This window comes from Eurosta solidaginis, chromosome 4 (genome assembly GCF_040869045.1).
Source record: "Eurosta solidaginis isolate ZX-2024a chromosome 4, ASM4086904v1, whole genome shotgun sequence".
NCBI classification, from domain to species: Eukaryota; Metazoa; Arthropoda; class Insecta; order Diptera; family Tephritidae; genus Eurosta; species Eurosta solidaginis.
In genome coordinates this window covers 42642789-42662460 of record NC_090322.1, presented here as the reverse complement: position 1 = coordinate 42662460, position 19672 = coordinate 42642789, and positions in this window count along the sequence as shown.

The following is a 19672-nucleotide window of genomic DNA, read 5'->3' as shown; positions in this document are numbered from 1 at the left end:
AACAACTCAAGTAATTTTTATAACAAAGCTGATTAAGACGGTGAAATTTAGAACGAGCTATTAGATATTTAGAGAGGTCAGCAGATGCTCCAGATTTCTTGAACCTCTTATAAAGCCTAGATTTGATGTTATTAAGTCTGATAAGTTGCCTTGAAAACCAAGGGGGCTTATTCGAACATAGGGTATAGCGAGTAGGAATGCAGGTATCAAAGAAGCTATCAAGCGTGCTGTAAAATATAGAGATAGCCGAATCGACATCAGTGCAAGCATAGAGATCCGACCAATCATGGGAAGCCAACAGATCATTGAGCATAATGAAATTCGCTTTGTAGAAGCATCTAGATCGGGGACGAGACTGTACTTGAATCCTACGGGGTAGGCTGATATCAAGTGATATCTCTAGCGTAGGGTGAAGAGGGTCTTCTGGAAGGGATAAAGGTGGTATTTGCGTAAGGGCAGTACCCACCGAGCCATCCACAAATACTAAATCCAGCATTTTATTTCCACTATTTGGAACATTGTTAATCTGTAAAAGAGATGAGTCTAACAAGCAATTGAGAAACTCATGTTGAGCAGTGGGAGTTAAAAAGTTTGAATCACTTATATTAACCCAACTAACTGTTGGCAAGTTAAAGTCACCAACAACAATAAGTCGATCGTTATCTCCCAACTGCGAATGCAAATCACAGATGGCCGAGCTATGACTAGCATAAACATCCATATCCGAACGAGGTGGTATATACGAACAGCAAACAATTACGCTATAGCTACCGAATGAAAGCCTAACTGCTATGAATTCGATATGGGAGATATTGTCCAGCGAAATCAACTCAGACGATAGGTTAGATTCAACAGCAATAAGGACACCTCCCGCTCTAGAGATGCGATCACGCCGATAAACAGCATATTTATTTGAAAAAACCTCAGAATTGTAATTATCAGGCTTTAGCCAGGTCTCCGTAAAAGCTACAACTTGTGCAGAAAAGCTGAAAGAATTAAGGAAGAATGGAACAAGTTTTGATCGTAAACCACGAACATTTTGATAATTAATGAGAAGACGGGACAGATCAGCAATTACCTTTGTGTTGTTATTACTGTGTTCGTCATACCGTTTTTTGGCTGTAATAAAACAGGTTCGGCCCTCGCCTTTCTGGTGAACAAGTGAACCACAGTATGCTTGGGCCAAAAAGAGGAATCAAGTACCTTATCGAAATATTCATCTGAAAGGGATATTTTAAATGAGGAGATGTCTCTCTCATATTTAAAGTTAAATTTATACACATTGATGTTACTAGTGGGTGCAACACCAAGTTTAGAGCAAACGTAATGAGCAATGTCATTTTCGGTAAGCGAGGCGTGTAATCGGGACACAAATACAGCCCTACGAGGTGGCACGGCAGTCACCTGCAAAGGAGTAGCGGATAGCGCACCAGAGAGCTGGGAAGGTGCGGCCGTTATAGCGTTGGTTATCGAGCCCGTACTATTTTTTTCAGGTACACTTGTATCGCTAGCAGCGGACCCTTTCGGCATCATTTCTGGATAGTTGTCGGGATCCCGTCACGGTCATTTCGGGACTATTAGGGGATCATTTGAGGACCTTTCCGGCATCATTTCTGTATTGTTTTCGGAATCCTTTCGGGATCCCGTCAGGGTCATTTTGGGACTTTTTCGGGGCTAATACGGGATCATTTGGGGATCCTCTAGGGGTCGTTTCGTGACTTTTTCTGTTTTATTTTGGGATCATTTGGGGACCCTTCCGGCATAATTTCTTGATGGTTTGCCGGATCCATCAGGGTCATTTCGGGACCATTTTGGGATCATTTGGGGACCCTTCCGAGATCATTTCTGGATCCGTCCGGGATGCCGTAGGAGCCATTTCGGGATTTTTTGTTACTTTTCCGGGATAGTTTTGGACCCTTCCGGGATCATTTCTGGATCTGTGCGGGATCCCATCTGGGTCATTTCCGGACTATTTCGGGATCATTTTGGGATCCTTCCGGAATCATTCCTGTATGGTTTTCGCGATCCGTCGTTGATTCCCTCGGAGCCATTTCGGAACCTTTTCTGGAGTATGTCGGGGTCATTTGGGGACTTTTTCGGGACCATTTGGGGGCTCTTCCGTCATCATTTCTGGATGGTTTTCGGGATCCGTGCGGGATCTCGTCGGGGTCATTTGGGGACTTTTTCGGGATCATTTGGGGTCTCTTCCGGCATCATTTCTGGATGGTTTTCGGGATCCGTCCGGGATATCTTCGGGGTCATTTGGGGACTTTTTCGGGATCATTTGGGGGCTCTTCCGGCATCATTTCTGGATGGTTTTCGGGATCCGTCCGGGATCCCATCAGGGTAATTTCGGGACTATTAGGGGATCATTTGTGGACCTTTCCGGCATCATTTCTGGATAATTTTCGGTATCCGTCCGTAATGCCGGCGAGGTCATTTCGGGATTATTTCGGGATCATTTGGGATACCTACCGGCATCATTTCTGGATGGTTTTTGGGATTCGTCCGGGAACCCGTCGGGGTCATTTCGGGACTTTTTCTCGACTAATACGGGATAATTTGCGGACCCTTTCGGCATAATTTCTGGATAGTTGTCGGGATCCGTTCGGGATCCTGTCACGGTCATTTCGGAACTATTAGGAGATCATTTGAGGACCTTTCCGGCATCATTTCTGGATAGTTTTCGGAATCCTTTCTTGATCCCGTCAGGGTCATTTCGGGGCTTTTTCGGGATCATTTAAGGATGGCTTTCAGGATTCGTCCGGGAACCCGTCAGGGTAATTTCTGGACTTTTCCGAGACTATTTCGGGATCATTTTGGGACCTTCCCAAGATCATTTCTGGATGGATTTCGGGATTTGTCCGGGATGCTCTCAGGGTCATTTTGGGACTATTAGGTGAGCATTTGAGGACCTTTCGGGCATCACTTCTGGATGGTTTTCGGTATCCGTTCAGATTCCCGTCGGAATAATTGCGGGACTTTTTCGGGATCATTGGGGTCCCTTCCGACATCATTTCTGGATGGTTTTTGGGATTCGTCCGGCATCCCGTCGGGATCATTTCGGGACTTTTTCTCGACTAATACGGGATCATTTGCGGGCCCTTTCGGTATCATTTCTGGATAGTTGTCGGGATCCGTTCGGGATCCCGTCAGGGTCTTTTCGGAACTATTGGGAGATCATTTGACGACCTTTCCGGCATCATTTCTGGTTAGTTTTCGGGATCCTTTCCGGGTCCCATCAGGGTCATTTCGGGACTTTTTCGGCATCATTTAAGATTGGTTTTCAGGATTCGTCCGGGATCCGTCAGGGTAATTTCTGGACTTTTCCCAGACTATTTTGGGTAATTTTGGGACCCTCCCAAGATCATTTCTGGATGGATTTCGGGATCTGTCCGGGATGCCGTCAGGGTCATTTTGGGACTATTAGGTGATCATTTGAGGACCTTTTCGGCATCACTTCTGGATGGTTTTCGGTATCCGTTCAGGATCCCGTCGGAATTATTGCGGGACTTTTTCGGGATCATTTGGTGTCCCTTCCGGCATCATTTCTGGATGGTTTTTGGGATTCGTCCGGCATCCCGTCGGGGTCATATCGGGACTTTTTCTCGACTAATACGGGATCATTTGCGGGCCCTTTCGGCATCATTTCTAGATAGTTGTCGGGATCCGTTCGGGATCCCGTCAGGGTCTTTTCGGAACTATTAGGAGATCATTTGAGGACCTTTCCGGCATCATTTCTGGATAGTTTTCGGGATCCTTTCGGGGTCCAGTCAGGCTCATTTCGGGACTTTTTCGGGATCATTTAGAGATGGCTTTCAGGATTCGTCCGGGAACCCGTCAGGGTAATTTCTGAACTTTTCCGAGACTATTTCGGAATAATTTTGGGACCCTCCCAAGATCATTTCTGGATGGATTTTGGGATCAGTCCGGGATGCCGTCAGGGTCATTTTGGTATTAGGTGATCATTTGAGGACCTTTCTGGCATCACTTCTGGATGGTTTTCGGTATCCGATCAGGATCCCCTCGGAATCATTGCGGGACTTTTTCGGGATCATTTGGGGTCCCTCCCAAGATCATTTCCGGATGGATTTCGGGATCTGTCCGGTGTCCCGTCAGGGTCATTTAGAGGTGCGTTCGAGATCCCGTCAGGGTCATTTCGGGACTTCTTCGGGACTATATCGAGATCATTTCTGGATGGTTTATGGGATCCGTTCATGACCCCTTAAGGGTCATTTCGGGACTATTAGGTGATCATTTGAGGACCTTTCCGGCATCACTTCTGGATGATTTTCGGTATCCGTTCGGGATCCCGTCGGAATCAATGCGGGACTTTTACGGAATCATTTGGGACTCCTTCCGGCATCATTTCTGGATGGTTTTTGGGATTCGTCCGGGATCCCGTCGGGGTAATTTCGGGACTTTTTCTCGACTAATACGGGACCATTTGGGGTAGCTTCCGGCATCATTGCTAGATGGTTCTCGGGATCCGTCCGTGATCCAATCAGGGTAATTTCGGGACTATTTCGGGATCATTTCGGGTACCTTCCGGCTTCATTTCTAGACGGTTTTCTGGATCCGTCCGGGATCCCGTCGGGGTAATTTCGGGACTTTTTCTCGGCTAATACGGGATCATTTGGGGTAGCTTCAGGCATCATTGCTAAATGGTTCTCGGGATCCGTCCGGGATCCAATCAGGGTCATTTCGGGACTATTTGGGTATCATTTGGGGTACCTTCCAGCTTCATTTCTAGATGGTTTTCTGGATCCGTCCGGGATCCCGTCGGGGTCATTTCGGAACTGGTTCTCGACTAAGACGGGATCATTTGGGGACCCTATCGGCATCATTTCAGGATGGTTTTCGGGATCCGTCCGCGTCCCGTCGGGGTCATTTCTGGACTTTTTCTCGACTGATACGGGATCATTTGAGGACCCTTTCGGCATCATTTCTGTATTGTTTTCGGGTTCCGTCCGGATCCCGTCGGTGTCATTTCGGGGCCCTTTCTCGACTAATACGGGATCATATGGGGACCCTTTCGGCATCATTTACCTATGGTTTTCGGGATCCGTCCGGGATCCCGTCGGGGTCATTTCGGAACTTTTTCTCGAATAATACGGGATCATTTGGGGACCTTTTCGGCATCATTTCTGTATGGTTTTCGGGATCCGTTCGGGATCCCTTCAGGGTCATTTTGGGACTTTTTCTCGACTAATACGGGTTAATTTGAGGTACCTTCCGGCATCATTTCTAGATGGTTTTCGGGATCCCTCAGGGATCCCGTCGGGGTGATTTCTGGACTTTTTCTCGACTAATACGGGATCATTTAAGGTAGCTTCCGGCATCATTGCTAGCTGGCTTTCGGGATCCGTCCGGGATCCAATCAGGGTAATTTCGGGACTATTTCGGGATCATTTCGGGTAACTTCCGGCTTCATTTCTAGACGGTTTTCTGGATCCGTCCGGAATCCCGTCTGGGTAATTTCGGGACTTTTTCTCGACTAATACGGGATAATTTGGGGTAGCTTCCGGCATCATTGCTAGATGGTTTTCGGGATCCGTCCGGGATCCCGTCAGGGTCATTTCGGGACTATTTCGGGGTCATTTGGGTACCTTCCGGCTTCATTTCTAGATGGTTTTCTGGATCCGTCCGCGATCCCGTCGGGGTAATTTCGGGACCTTTTCTCGACTAATACGGGATCATTTGGGGTAGCTTCTGGAATCATTGCTAGATCGTTTTCGGGATCCGTCCGGGATCCCGTCAGGGTCATTTCGGGACCATTTCGGGATCATTTGGGGTACCTTCCGGCTTCATTTCTAGATGGTTTTCGGGATCCGTCCGGCATCCTGTCTTGGTCATTTCGGGACTTTTTCTCGACTTATACGGGATCATTTGGGGACCCTTTTGGCGTCATATCTGGATGCTTTCCGGGATCCGTCCGGGAACCCGTCGGGGTCATTTCGGGACTTTTTCTCGACTAATACGGGATCATTTGGGGACGCTTTAGGCATCATTTCTGGATGGCTTTCGGGATCCGTCTGGGATCCCGTCGGGGTCATTTCGGGACTATTTCGGGATAATTTGGGTACCTTCCGGCATCATTTCTAGATGGTTTTCGGGATCCGTCCGGGATCCCGTCGGGGTCATTTCGGAACTTTATCTCGACTAAGACGGGATCATTTGGGGACCCTATCGGCATCATTTCAGGATGGTTTTCGGGATCCGTCCGGGTCCCGTCGGGGTCATTTCTGGACTTTTTCTCGACTGATACGGGATCATTTGAGGACCCTTTCGGCATCATTTCTGGATTGTTTTCGGGTTCCGTCCGGATCCCGTCGGGGTCATTTCGGGGCCCTTTCTCGACTAATACGGGATCATTTGGGGACCCTTTCGGCATCATTTCTCTATGGTTTTCGGGATCCTTCCGGGATCCCTTCGGGGTCATTTCCGGACTTTTTCTCGACTAATACGGGATCATTTGGGGACCTTTTCGACATCATTTCTGTATGGTTTTCGGGATCCCTTCAGGGTCATTTTGGGACTTTTTCTCGACTGATACGGGATCATTTGAGGACCCTTTCGGCATCATTTCTGGATTGTTTTCGGGTTCCGTTCGGATCCCGTCGGGGTCATTTCGGGGCCCTTTCTCGACTAATACGGGATCATTTGGGGTAGCTTCCAGCATCATTGCTAGATGGTTTTCGGGATCTGTCCGGGATCCCGTCAGGGTCATTTCGGGATCATTTGGGGTACCTTCCGGCTTCATTTCTAGATGGTTTTCGGGATCCGTCCGGGATTCCTTCACGGTCATTTCGGGACTATTTCGGTATCATTTGGGGTACCTTCCGGCTTCATTTCTAGATGGTTTTCGGGATCCGTCCGGGATCCCGGCTTGGTCATTTCGGGACTTTTTCTCGACTTATACGGGATCATTTGGGGACCCTTTCGGCATCATATCTGGATGCTTTCCGGGATCCGTCCGGGAACCCGTCGGGGTCATTTCGGGACTTTTTCTCGACTAATACGGGATCATTTGGGAACGCTTTCGGCACCATTTCTGGATGGTTTTCGGGATCCGTCCGGGATCCCGTCGGGGTAATTTCGGGACTATTTCGGGATCATTTGGGGTACCTTCCGGCATCATTTCTAGATGGTTTTCGGGATCCGTCCGGGATCCCGCCGGGGTCATTTCGGGAGTTTTTCTCGATTAATACGGGATCATTTGGGGACGCTTTAGGCATCATTTCTGGATGGCTTTCGGGATCCGTCTGCGATCCCGTCGGGGTCATTTCGGGCCTATTTCTGGATCATTTGGGGTACCTTCCGGCATCATTTCTATATGTTTTTGAGTATCCGTCCGAGATCCCGTCGGGGTTATTTCGGGACTTTTTATCGACTGGTATCGGATCATTTGGGGACCCTTTCGGCATAATTTCTGGATGGTTTTCGGGATCCGTCCGGGATCCCGTCGGGGTAATTTCGGGACTATTTCGGGATCATTTGGGGTACCTTCCGGCATCATTTCTAGATGGTTTTCGGGATCCGTCCGGGATCCCGCCGGGGTCATTTCGGGAGTTTTTCTCGATTAATACGGGATCATTTGGGGATGCTTTAGGCATCATTTCTGGATGGCTTTCGGGATCCGTCCGGGATCCCGTCGGGGTCATTTCGGGACTTTTTTTCGACTAATACGGGATCATTTGGGGACGCTTTAGGCATCATTTCTAGATGTTTTACGGGATCCGTTCGGGATCCCGTCAGGTTCATTTCGGAACTATTTCGGAATACTTTGGGGTACCTTCCGACATCATTTCTATATGGTTTTGAGGATCCGTCCGGGATCCCGTCGGGGTCATTTCGGGAATTTTTCTCGACTAATACGGGATCATTTGGGGACGCGGGGTCATTTCGGGACTATTTCGGTATCATTTGGGGTACCTTCCGGCATCATTTCTGGATAGTTACGGGATCCATCCGGGATCCCGACGGGGTCAATTCAGGACTTTTTCACGACCAATACGGGATGATTTGGGGACCCTTTCTTCATAATTTCTGGATGCTTTTCGGGATCGGTCAGGAATCCCGTAGGGGTCATTTCGGGACTTTTTCGGGACTAATGCGGGATAATTAGGGGAGCCTTTCTGCATCATTTCTGGATGGTTTTCGGGATCCGTACGGGATCCTGCCAGGGTCATTTCGGAACTATTTTGGGATCATTTGGGGTACCTTCCGGCATCATTTCTATATGTTTTTGAGTATCCGTCCGAGATCCCGTCGGGGTTATTTCGGGACTTTTTATCGACTGGTATCGGATCATTTGGGGACCCTTTCGGCATAATTTCTGGATGGTTTTCGGGATCCGTCCGGGATCCCTTCGGGTTCATTTCGGAACTTTTTCGGGACTATTTCGGGATTATTTGGGGTATTTTCCAGCATCATTTCTGTATGGTATTCGGCATCATTTGGGGTCCCTTCTGGCATAATTTCTCGATGGTTTTCGGTCATTTCGGGACTATTATGGGATCATTTGAGGACCTTCCGGCATCATTTCTGGATAGTTTTTGGAATCTGTGCGGGATCCCGTCGGGGTAATTTCTGGACTTTTCAGAGATTGTTTCGGGATTATTTTGGGCCCTTCCAAGATCATTTCTGGATGGATGTCGAGATCTGTCCGGGATCCCGTCAGGGTCATTTAGGAGTCCGTTCGAGATCCCGTCAGTGTCATTTCGGGACTATTAGGGGATCATTTGATGACCTTTCCGGCATCATTTCTGGATAGTTTTCGGAATCCGTCTGGGATCCCGTTGGGGTCATTTCAGGACTTTTTCGGGACTAATACGGGATCATTTTGGGACCCTTCCGGAATCATTTCTGTATGGTTTTCGCTATCCGTCGTGGATCCCCTAGGGACCGTTCCTGGATATTTTCTGGATGGTTTTTGAGGACCGTCCGGGAGCCCGTCAGGGTCATTTCGGAACTTTTTCGGGACTATTTCGGGATCATTTTGGTACCCTTCAGGCATCATTTCTTTGTGGTTCTCTGGATAAGTCTAGAATCGTATCGTTGTCATTTCGGGTTTTTTGGGACTATTCCGGGAATTTTTGGAGACCCTTCCGTGGCATCGCGATAGCGTCGGGGTCATTTCGTGGATTTTTCTCGATAATTTCGGGATAATTTGGGGATCCTATCAGGTTATCAGCTCATTTAGTCCTTTTTTTACTTCATTACAAAAATAAAATGTATTAGACAGAAACATCTTTTTAAACAGATAACTTGATAAGCAGGCTAACGTGAATTTCCCATATATTTAATTTTCTCCTTGCGGACGGGGCCGTGGGAAAAGGCTGGTATCTAATATATATTATAAATGGCAAAGTTTGGATGTGAAGATGTTTGGATGTTTGGATGTTTGGATGTTTGTCCAGACGTTTGTCTTTGTGACTCAATCACGCAAGAACGGCTGGACCGATTTGGATGAAATTTTGCACACATATAGCCAATAGTCTAGAAGGATCTACTAACTATATATTTTTGAAAAGGGGCGTGGTCCCCGCCCCCTAGGAACAGTTATAATTTAATTATTATATTTTTTCGTCTTTGCGACTGAATCACGCCAGAATGGCTACACGGATTTTGATGAAATTTGGGACACAGACAGTAGTCTACTAGCGAACTTTTTTTCGAACATGGAAAGAGGGGTGGGGGTCCCACGACCCCTTCGAGAAATTATTTTTCAATAATTTTTACACATTATAACTTCACGTATACTGGCCTTCACCAATATCACAGACTCAAGGCGTCAAATAAGTCGAGGGCTTACAAAGTAAGCAGTGATACCTTCCGCCCCCCCCCCTTTATCTCCCCCTCTGGTGTAAAATCTATAAATTGTTATAACTCAATATAAATTTTCTCCTAAATCAATAGTTTTTGGTATCTGGTACATACAGAACGAGATCTAGACAATTTTGGAGGAACGATCAGTGGTCCTCTCCTCTACTCCCGCCATCCGCCCTCCATCAATTGTTTTTATTAGCACGCTTTTATTAGCTTTACCTGTATGTTTCTATGTCACTTTATTCGCTCCAATGCGCCTGCTGCCTTATTAACATGGTTTTATAATTAGCTTCACCTTATTTGTAATCCCGTAAGGGTCATATCGAGACCCTCCGGGATCATTTCTGGATGGTTTTCGGGATCGGTCCGGGATTACGCCGGGGTAATTTCGGGACTTTTTCGGGACTATTTCGGGATCATTTTGGGATCCTTCCAGGATCATTTCTGTATAGTTTTCGGGATCCGTCCGGGATCCCGTCGGGGTTATTTTGGGACATTTTCGGGACAATTCCGGAATCATTTCGGGACTATTTCGCGATCATTTGCGCGATCACTTTTGCGGGATCATTTGGGGTCTCTTCCGACATCATTTCTGGATGGTTTACGGGATCCGTCCGGGATCCTGTCGGGGTCATTTTGGGACTTTTGCGGGATCATTTGGGGTCTCTTCCGGCATCATTTCTGGATGGTTTACGGGATCCGTCCGGGACCCTGTCGGGGTCAATTTGGGACTTTAGCGGGATCATTTGGGGTCTCCTCCGGCATCATTTCTGGATGGTTTTCGGGATCCGTCCGGGATCCCGTCGATGTCATTTCGGGACTATTTCGGCATCATTTGGGGTACCTTCCGCTATCAATTCTAGATGGTTTTCGGGCTCCGTCCGGGATCCCGTCGGAGTCATTTCGGAATTTTTTCTCGACTAATACAGGATCATTTGGGGTTTCTTCCGGCATTATTTCTGTATGGTTTTCGGGATCCGTCCGGGATCCTGTCGGGGTCATTTTGGGACTTTTGCGGGATCATTTGGGGTCTCTTCCACCATCATTTCTGGATGGTTTACGGGATCCGTCCGGGATCCTGTCGGGGTCATTTTGGGCCTTTTGCGGGATCATTTGGGTTCTCTTCCGGCATCATTTCTGGATGGTTTACGGAATCCATCCGGGATCCTGTCGGGGTCATTTTGGGACTTTTGCGGGATCATTTGGGGTCTCTCCCGGCATCATTTCTGGATGGTTTTCGGGATCCGTCCGGGATCCTGTCGGGGTCATTTTGGGACTTTTGTGGGATCATTTGGGGTCTCTTCCGGCATCATTTCTGGATGGTTTACGAGATCCGTCCGGGATCCTGTCGGGGTCATTTTGGGACTTTTGCGAGATCATTTGGGGTCTCTTCCGGCATCATTTCTGGATGGTTTACGGGATCCGTCCGGGACCCTGTAGGGGTCATTTTGGCACTTTAGCGAGATCATTTGGGGTCTCCTCCGGCATCATTTCTGGATGGTTTTCGGGATCCGTCCGGGATCCTGTCGGGGTCATTTTGGGACCTTTGCGGGATCATTTGGGGTCTCTTCCAGCATCATTTCTAGATGGTTTTCGGGATCCGTCCGGGATACCGTCGATGTCATTTCGGGACTATTTCGGCATTATTTGGGGTACCTTCCGGTATCAATTCTAGATGGTTTTAGGGATCCGTCCGGGATCCCGTCGGAGTAATTTCGGAACTTTTTCTCGACTAATACAGGATCATTTGGGGACCCTTTCGGCATCATTTCTGGATAGTTTTAGGGATCCGTTCGGGATCCCGACGGGGTCATATCGGGACCATTTGGGGTACCTACCGGCATCATTTCTGGATGGTTTACGGGATCCGTCCGGGACCCTGTCGGGGTCATTTTGGGACTTTAGCGGGATCATTTGGGGTCTCCTCCGGCATCATTTCTGGATGGTTTCCGGATCCATCCGGTATTCCGTCGGCGTAATTTCGGGACTATTAGGGGGTTATTTGGGGACCTTTCCGGCATCATTTCTGGATAGTTTTAGGGATCCGTTCGGGATCCCGACGGGGTCATATCGGGACCATTTGGGGTACCTACCGGCATCATTTCTGGTTGGTTTTCGGGGTCCGTCCGGGATCCCGTCGGGATCATTTCGGGACTATTTCGGGATCATTTGGGTACCTACCTTCATCATTTCTGGATGATTTTCGGGATCCGTACGGGATCCCGTCGGGGTCATTTCAGGACTTTTTCGGGATCCGCCCGTGATCCCGGCGGGGTCATTTCGGGATCATTTGGGGTACGTAGATGGATAGTTTTCGAGATTCGTCCGGGATCCCGTCTGGATCATTTCAGGACTTTTTCGGGATCATTTGGGGTATCTTCCGGCCACTTTTCTAGATGGTTTTCGGTATCCGTCCGGCATACCGTCAGGGTAATTTCGGGACTATTTGGGGATAACTTGGGAACCTTTCCGGTATCATTTCTGGATAGTTTCCGGGATCCTTCGGGGATCCCGTCAGGGTCATTTCGGAACCCGCGACTAATGCGGGATCATTTGGGGACCCTTTCACCATCATTTCCGGATGGTTTTCGTGATCCGTCCGGGATACCGTCAGGGTAATTTTGGGACTATTTGGGGATAACTTGGGAACCTTTCCGGCATCATTTCTGGATAGTTTCCGGGATCCGTCGGGAATCCCGTCAGGATCATTTCGGAACTATAAGGGGATCATTTCATTTTTCATCTTTCTTTAAGGGGATCATTTCACCTTCCAGCATCATTTCTGTATACTTTTGGGGATCCGTCCGGGATCCCGACGGGGTCATTTCTGGCCTATTTCGGGATCATTTTGGGGTACCAACCGGCATCATTTCTGGATGATCCGGGATCCGTCCGGGATCCAATCGGGGGAATTTCGGGATCATATGGGGTCCCTTCCGGCATCATTTCTGGATCGTTTTCGGGATCCGTCCGAGATCCCGTCGGGTTTATTTTTTTACTTTTTCGGAAAAATGTCAGGGAATTTCGAGACTGTTCTTGGATCATTTGGGGATCCCTCAGGGATAATTTCTGGATGGTTTTCGGGATCCCGTCGGGGTAATTTCGGGACTTTTTCACGACTATTTCGGGGTCAGTTGCCCTTAAAGATCATTTATGGGTGGTTTTCGGGATCCGTCCGGGATCCCGTCAGGGTTATTTCGCGCCTTTTCGGGACTATTTCGGGATCATTTTGGGACCCTTCCGGGATAATTTCTCTATGATTTTCGGGATCTGTTCGGGATCCCTTCGTAGTTTTTTCGCGACTTTATCTGGGATAAATTGCGGACCCTTTAGAGATCAATTCTGGATGGTTTTCGGTATCGGTCTGGGATCCCCTCAAGGTCATTACGGGACTTTTTCGGGACTATTTCGGAATCATTTTGGGACCCCTCCGGCATAATTTCTGGGTGATTTTCGGGATCTGTCCGGGATCCTGACGAAGTTTTTTCGGGACTTTTTCCGGACTATTTTTGGATTATTTGCGGACGTTTCAGAGCTCAGTTCTGGATGATTTTCGGGATCTGTCCGGGATCCCTTCGGAGTTATTTCGGGGTAATTTTGGGACCCTTCCAGGATAATTTCTTCATGATTTTCGGGATGGGTCTGAGTTTTTCGTGACTTTCGGGACTATTTCGGGATCATTTGCGGAACCTTCAGAGATCAATTGTGGATGGTTTGTGGACTTTTCCGGGATCATTTGGGGATCCCTCCAGAGTCATTTCTGGATGGTTTTCGGGATCCCGTCAGGGTCATTTCGGGCCTTTTTCGTGACTACTATTTCGGAATCATTTTGGGACTCTTCCGGGATAATTTCTGGGCGATTTTCGGGATTTGTCCGGGATCCCGTCAGAGTTTTTTCGGGACTTTTTCGGACTATATCGGGATCATTTGCGGACCGTTCAGGAATCAAATCTGGATGGTTTTCGGGATCCGTCCGGGATCCCGTCAGGGTCATTTCGGGACTTTTCGTGACTACTTCGGGATTATTTTGGGACCCTTCCGGCATCATTTCTGAATAGTTTTCGAGATTTGTCCAGGATCCTGTCGGCATCATTTCGTGACTATTTGGTGTAATTTAGGGACACTTCCGGGATCATTTTAGGTCTCTTCGAAACCGGTAATTCAGCACACATGGCCGTGGATTTACGGCAAATTATTCGTAATTAAAATTCGGTATGTTTTATCTTTAATATATCACAGCTTTTTCGTTCTATTTTTAAATGAATCCTGTAACGAACTATTACAACTATAATTAAAATTTTTGTAATATTTTAACCAATTAAATACCCGAAAAGCAACAAATGAAAGCATTAAAAACTTCTTTTTGGTTTTAGCTAATTGTAGTTTCACTCCTTTGTTCTATGAGTAGTAATTCTTTCACCCCTGTCATGTCAATTAATTTAACTTAGAAACAAAATGTATTTTTTTTAATTCGAAACAAGTGTATTGTACTATTCATGTAAGCGTGCCCTTCAGCTCAGTTAGTTCTTTTTTTTACTGTATTAAAAAATAAAATACATTGACAGAAAAAATTTTTAAAAAGACAACTTGATAAGCAGGCTAACGTGAATAGCACATATATTTTATTTTCTCCTTGCGGACGGGGCCGCGGGTAAAGGCTAGTATATTATAAATGGCAAAGTTTGGGTGTTTGTCCAGACGTTTGCTTTGTGACTCAATCACGCAAGAACGGCTTTACCGATTTGGATGAAATTTTGCACACATATAGCCAATAGTCTAGAAGGATCTACTAGTTATATATTTTTCAAAAGGGGCGTGGTCTCCGCCCCCTAGGAACAGTTATAATTTAATTATTATATTTTTTCGTCTTTGCGACTGAATCACGCCAGAATGGCTACACGGATTTTGATGAAATTTGGGACACAGACAGTAGTCTACTAGCGAAATTTTTTTCGAACATGGAAAGAGGGGTGGGGGTCCCACGACCCCTTCGAGCAAATATTTTTTAATAATTTTTACACATTATAACTTTACGTATACTGGCCTTCACCAATATCACAGACTCAAATAAGTCGAGGGCTTACAAAGTAAGAAGTGACACCCTCCGCCCGCCCCCCTTTATCTCCCCCTCTGGTGTAAAATCTATAAATTGTTATAACTCAATATAAATTTTCTCCTAAATCAATAGTTTTTGGTATCTGGTACATACAGATCGAGATCTAGACAATTTTGGAGGAACGATCAGTGGTCCTCTCCTCTACTCACGCCATCCGCCCACCATCAATTGTTTTTATTAGCACGCTTTTATTAGCTTTACCTGTATGTTTCTATGTAACTTTTTATTCGCTCCAATGCGCCTGCTGCCTTATTAACATGGTTTTATAATTAGCTTCACCTTATTTGTAATCCCGTAAGGGTCATATGGAGACCCTTCCGTCGGGCGTCATTTGGAGACTTTTTCGGGATCATTTGGGGGCTCTTCCGGCATCATTTCTGGATGATTTTCGTGATCCGTCCGGGGTCTCGTCGGGGTCATTTGGGTACTTTTTCGGGATCATTTGGGGGCTCTTCCGGCATCATTTCTGGATGGTTTTCGGGATCCGTCCGGGATCTCGTCGGGGTCATTTGGGACTTTTTCGGGATCATTTTGGGACCTTCCCAAGATCATTTCTGGATGGTTTTCGGGATCCGTTCAGGATCCCGTCGGAATCATTACGGGACTTTTTCGGGATCATTTGGGGTCCCTCCCAAGATCATTTCTGGATGGATTTCGCGATCTGTTTGGGGTCCCGTCAGGGTCATTTAGGGATTCGTTCGAGATCCCGTCAGGGTCATTTCGGGACTTCTTCGGGACTATATCGCATCACTTCTGGATGATTTTCGGTATCCGTTCGGGATCCCGTCGGAATCATTACGGGACTTTTTCGGAATCATTTGGGATCCCTTCCGGCATTATTTCTGGATGGTTTTCGGGATTTGTCCGGGATCCCGTCGGGGTTATTTCGGGACCTTTTCGGGGCTAATACGGGATGAGTTGGGGATCCTCTAGGGGTCGTTTCGTGACTTTTTCTGTTTTATTCCGAGATCATTTCTGGATCCGTCCGGGATGCCGTAGGAGCCATTTCGGGATTTTTTTGTTACTTTTCCGGGATAGTTTTTGGACCCTTCCGGGATCATTTCTGGATCTGTGCGGGATCCCATCTGGGTCATTTCCGGACTATTTCGGGATCATTTTGGGATCCTTCTGGAATCATTTCTGTATGGTTTTCGCGATTCGTCGTTGATTCCCTCGGAGCCATTTCGGAACTTTTGCTGGAGTATGTCGGGGTCATTTAATGACTTTTTCGGGATCATTTGGGGGCTCTTCCGGCATCATTTCTAGATAGTTGTCGGGATCCGTTCGAGATCCCGTCAGGGTCTTTTCGGAACTATTAGGAGATCATTTGAGGACCTTTCCGGCATCATTTCTGGATAGTTTTCGGGATCCTTTCGGAGTCCCGTCAGGGTCATTTCGGGGCTTTTTCGGGATCATTTAAGGATGGCTTTCAGGATTCGTCCGGGAACCCGTTAGGGTAATTTCTGGACTTTTCCGAGACTATTTCGAGATCATTTTGGGACCTTCCCAAGATCATTTCTGGATGGATTTTGGGATCAGTCCGGGATGCCGTCATGGTCATTTTGGGACTCTTAGGTAATCATTTGAGGACCTTTCCGGCATCACTTCTGGATGGTTTTCGGTATCCGTTCAGGATCCCGTCGGAATCATTGCGGGACTTTTTCGGGATCATTTGGGATCCCTCCCAAGATCATTTCTGGAGGGATTTTGGGATCTGTCCGGGATCCCGTCAGGGTCATTTAGGGATTCGTTCGAGATCCCGCCAGGGTCATTTCGGGACTTCTTCTGGACTATATCGCGATCATTTCTGGATGGTTTACGAGGTCCGTCCCGGATCCCTTAAGGGTCATTTCGGGACTATTAGGTGATCATTTGAGGACCTTTCCGGCATCACTTCTGGATGATTTTCGGTATCCGTTCGGGATCCCGTCGGATTCATTGCGGCACTTTTTCGGAATCATTTAGGATCCCTTCCGGCATTATTTCTGGATGGTTTTCGGGATTTGTCCGGGATCCCGTCGGGGTTATTTCGGGACCTTTTCGGGGCTAATACGGGATCAGTTGGGGATCCTCTAGGGGTCGTTTCGTGACTTTTTCTGTTTTATTTCGGGATCATTTGGGGTCCCTTCCGGCATAATTTCTTGATGGTTTGCCGGATCCATCAGGGTCATTTCGGGACCATTTTGAGATCATTTGGGGACCCTTCCGAGATCATTTCTGTATCCGTCCGGGATGCCGTAGGAGCCATTTCGGGATTTTTTTTTACTTTTCCGGGATAGTTTTTGAACCCTTCCGGGATCATTTCTGGATCTGTGCGGGATCCCATCTGGGTCATTTCCGGACTATTTCGGGATCATTTTGGGATCCTTCCGGAATCATTTCTGTAGGGTTTTCGCGATCCGTCGTGGATTCCCTCGGAGCCATTTCGGAACTTTTTCTGGAGTATGTCGGGATAATTTTGGAACCCTTCCTGGATATTTTCTGTATGGTTTTTGAGATCCGCCCGGGAGCCCGTCAGGGCCATTTCGGAACTTTTTCGGGATCATTTTGGAACACCTTCAGGGATCATTTCTGTGTGGTTCTCTGGATACGTCTAGAATCGTGTCGCTGTCATTTCGGGTTTTTTTGGGACTATTCGGGAACTTTTGGAGACCCTTTCGGGGCATTTCTGGATGGTTTTCGGGATCCGTCCGCGATAGCGTTGGGGTCATTTCGTAGCTTTTTCTGGATAATTTCGGGATCATTTGGGATCCTATCAGGTTATCAGCTCATTTAGTTCTTTTTTTTTACTCAATTACAAAAATAAAATGCATTAGACAGAAAACAAAATTTTTTAAACAGATAATAAGCAGGCTAACGCGAATAGCCCATATATTTAAATTTCTCCTTGCGGACGGGGCCGCGGGTAAAGGCTAGTATATATTATAAATGGCAAAGTTTGGATGTGAAGATGTTTGGATGTTTGTCCAGACGTTTGTCTTTGTGACTCAATCACGCAAGAACGGCTAGACCGATTTGATTGAAATTTGCACACATATAGCCAATAGTCTAGAAGGATCTACTAGCTATATATTTTTCAAAAGGGGCAAGGTCCCCGCCACCTAGGAACAGTTATAATTTAATTATTATATTTTTTAGTCTTTGCGACAGAATCACGCCAGAACGGCTACACGGATTTTGATGAAATTTGGGACACAGATAGTAGTCTACTAGCGAAATTTTTTTCGAACATGGAAAGAGGGGTGGAGGTCCCACGACCCCTTCGAGCAATTACTTTTTAATAATTTTTACACATTATAACTTTACGTATACTGGCCTTCACCAATATCACAGACTCAAGGGGTCAAATAAGTCGAGGGCTTACAAAGTGAGCAGTGACACCCTCCGTCTCTCTCCCCCCTTCTCTCCACCTCTGGTGTAAAATCTATAAATTGTTATAACTCAAAATAAATTTTCTCCAAAATCAAGAGTTTTTGGTATCTGGCACATGCAGATCGAGTTCTAAACAATTTTGGAAAAACGATCAGTGATCCTCTCCTTCTCCTCCCGCCATCCGCCCTCCTTCAGTTGTTTTTATTAGCACGCTTTTATTAGCTTTATCTGTATGTTTCAATGTAACTCTTCATTCGCTCCAACGCGCCTGCTGCCTTATTAACATGGTTAGGGTCGTATCGAAACCCTTCCGGGATCATTTCTGGATGGTTTTCGGGATCCGTCCGGGATTCCGTCGGGGTATTTTCGGGATCATTTGCGAACCTTTGAGAGATAAATTCCTGATGGTTTCCGGGATAACTACGGGACCTTTCGGGGTTATTTTGGGTCCCCTCCGTAATCATTTCTGGATGGTTTTCGGGATCCGTCCGGGATCCCGTCAGGGTCATTTCAGGACTATTAGGGGATCATTTGAAGACCCTTCCGGCATCATTTCTGAATAGTTTTAGAGATTCGTCCGAGATCGCGACGGGGTCATTTCGGGATCATTTGGGGCACATAGCGGCATCATTTCTGGATGGTTTTCGGTATCCGTCCGGGATCCCGTCGGGGTCATTTCGGGACTTTTTCGGGATCATTTGGGGTCCCTTCCGCCATCATTTGTGCATGGTTTTTGTGATCCGTCCGGGATCCCGTCGGGGTCATTTCGGAACTTTTTCGGGATCATATGGGGTCCCTTTTGGCATCATTTCTGGATGGTTTTCGGGATCCTTCCGGGATCCCGTCGGGGTCATTTCGGAACTAATTCGGGATCATTTGGGGTACCTTCTGGCATCATTTCTAGATGGTTTTCGGGATCCGTGAGGAATCCCGTCGGGCCATTTTAGGACTTTTTCGGGATCATTTGGGGTACCTTCCGGCATCATTTCTAGATGGTTTTCGGTATCCGTCCGGGATCCCGTCGGGGTCATTTCGGGACTTTTTCGCGATCATTTGGGGTCCCTTCCGGCATCATTTCTGGATGGTTTTCGGGATTCGTCCGGGACCCGTCGGGGTCATTTTAGGACTTTTTCGGGATCATTTGGGGTACCTTCCGGCATCATTTCTAGATGGTTTTTGGGATCCCGTCGGGGTCATTTCGTGACTTTTTCTCGACTGATACGGGCTTATTTGGGGACCCTTTCGGCATCATTTCTGGATAGTTTTCGGGATCTGTCCGGGATCAGGGTCATTTCGGGACTATTAAGAGATCTTTTGAGAACCTTTCCGGCATCATTTCTGGATAGTTTTCGG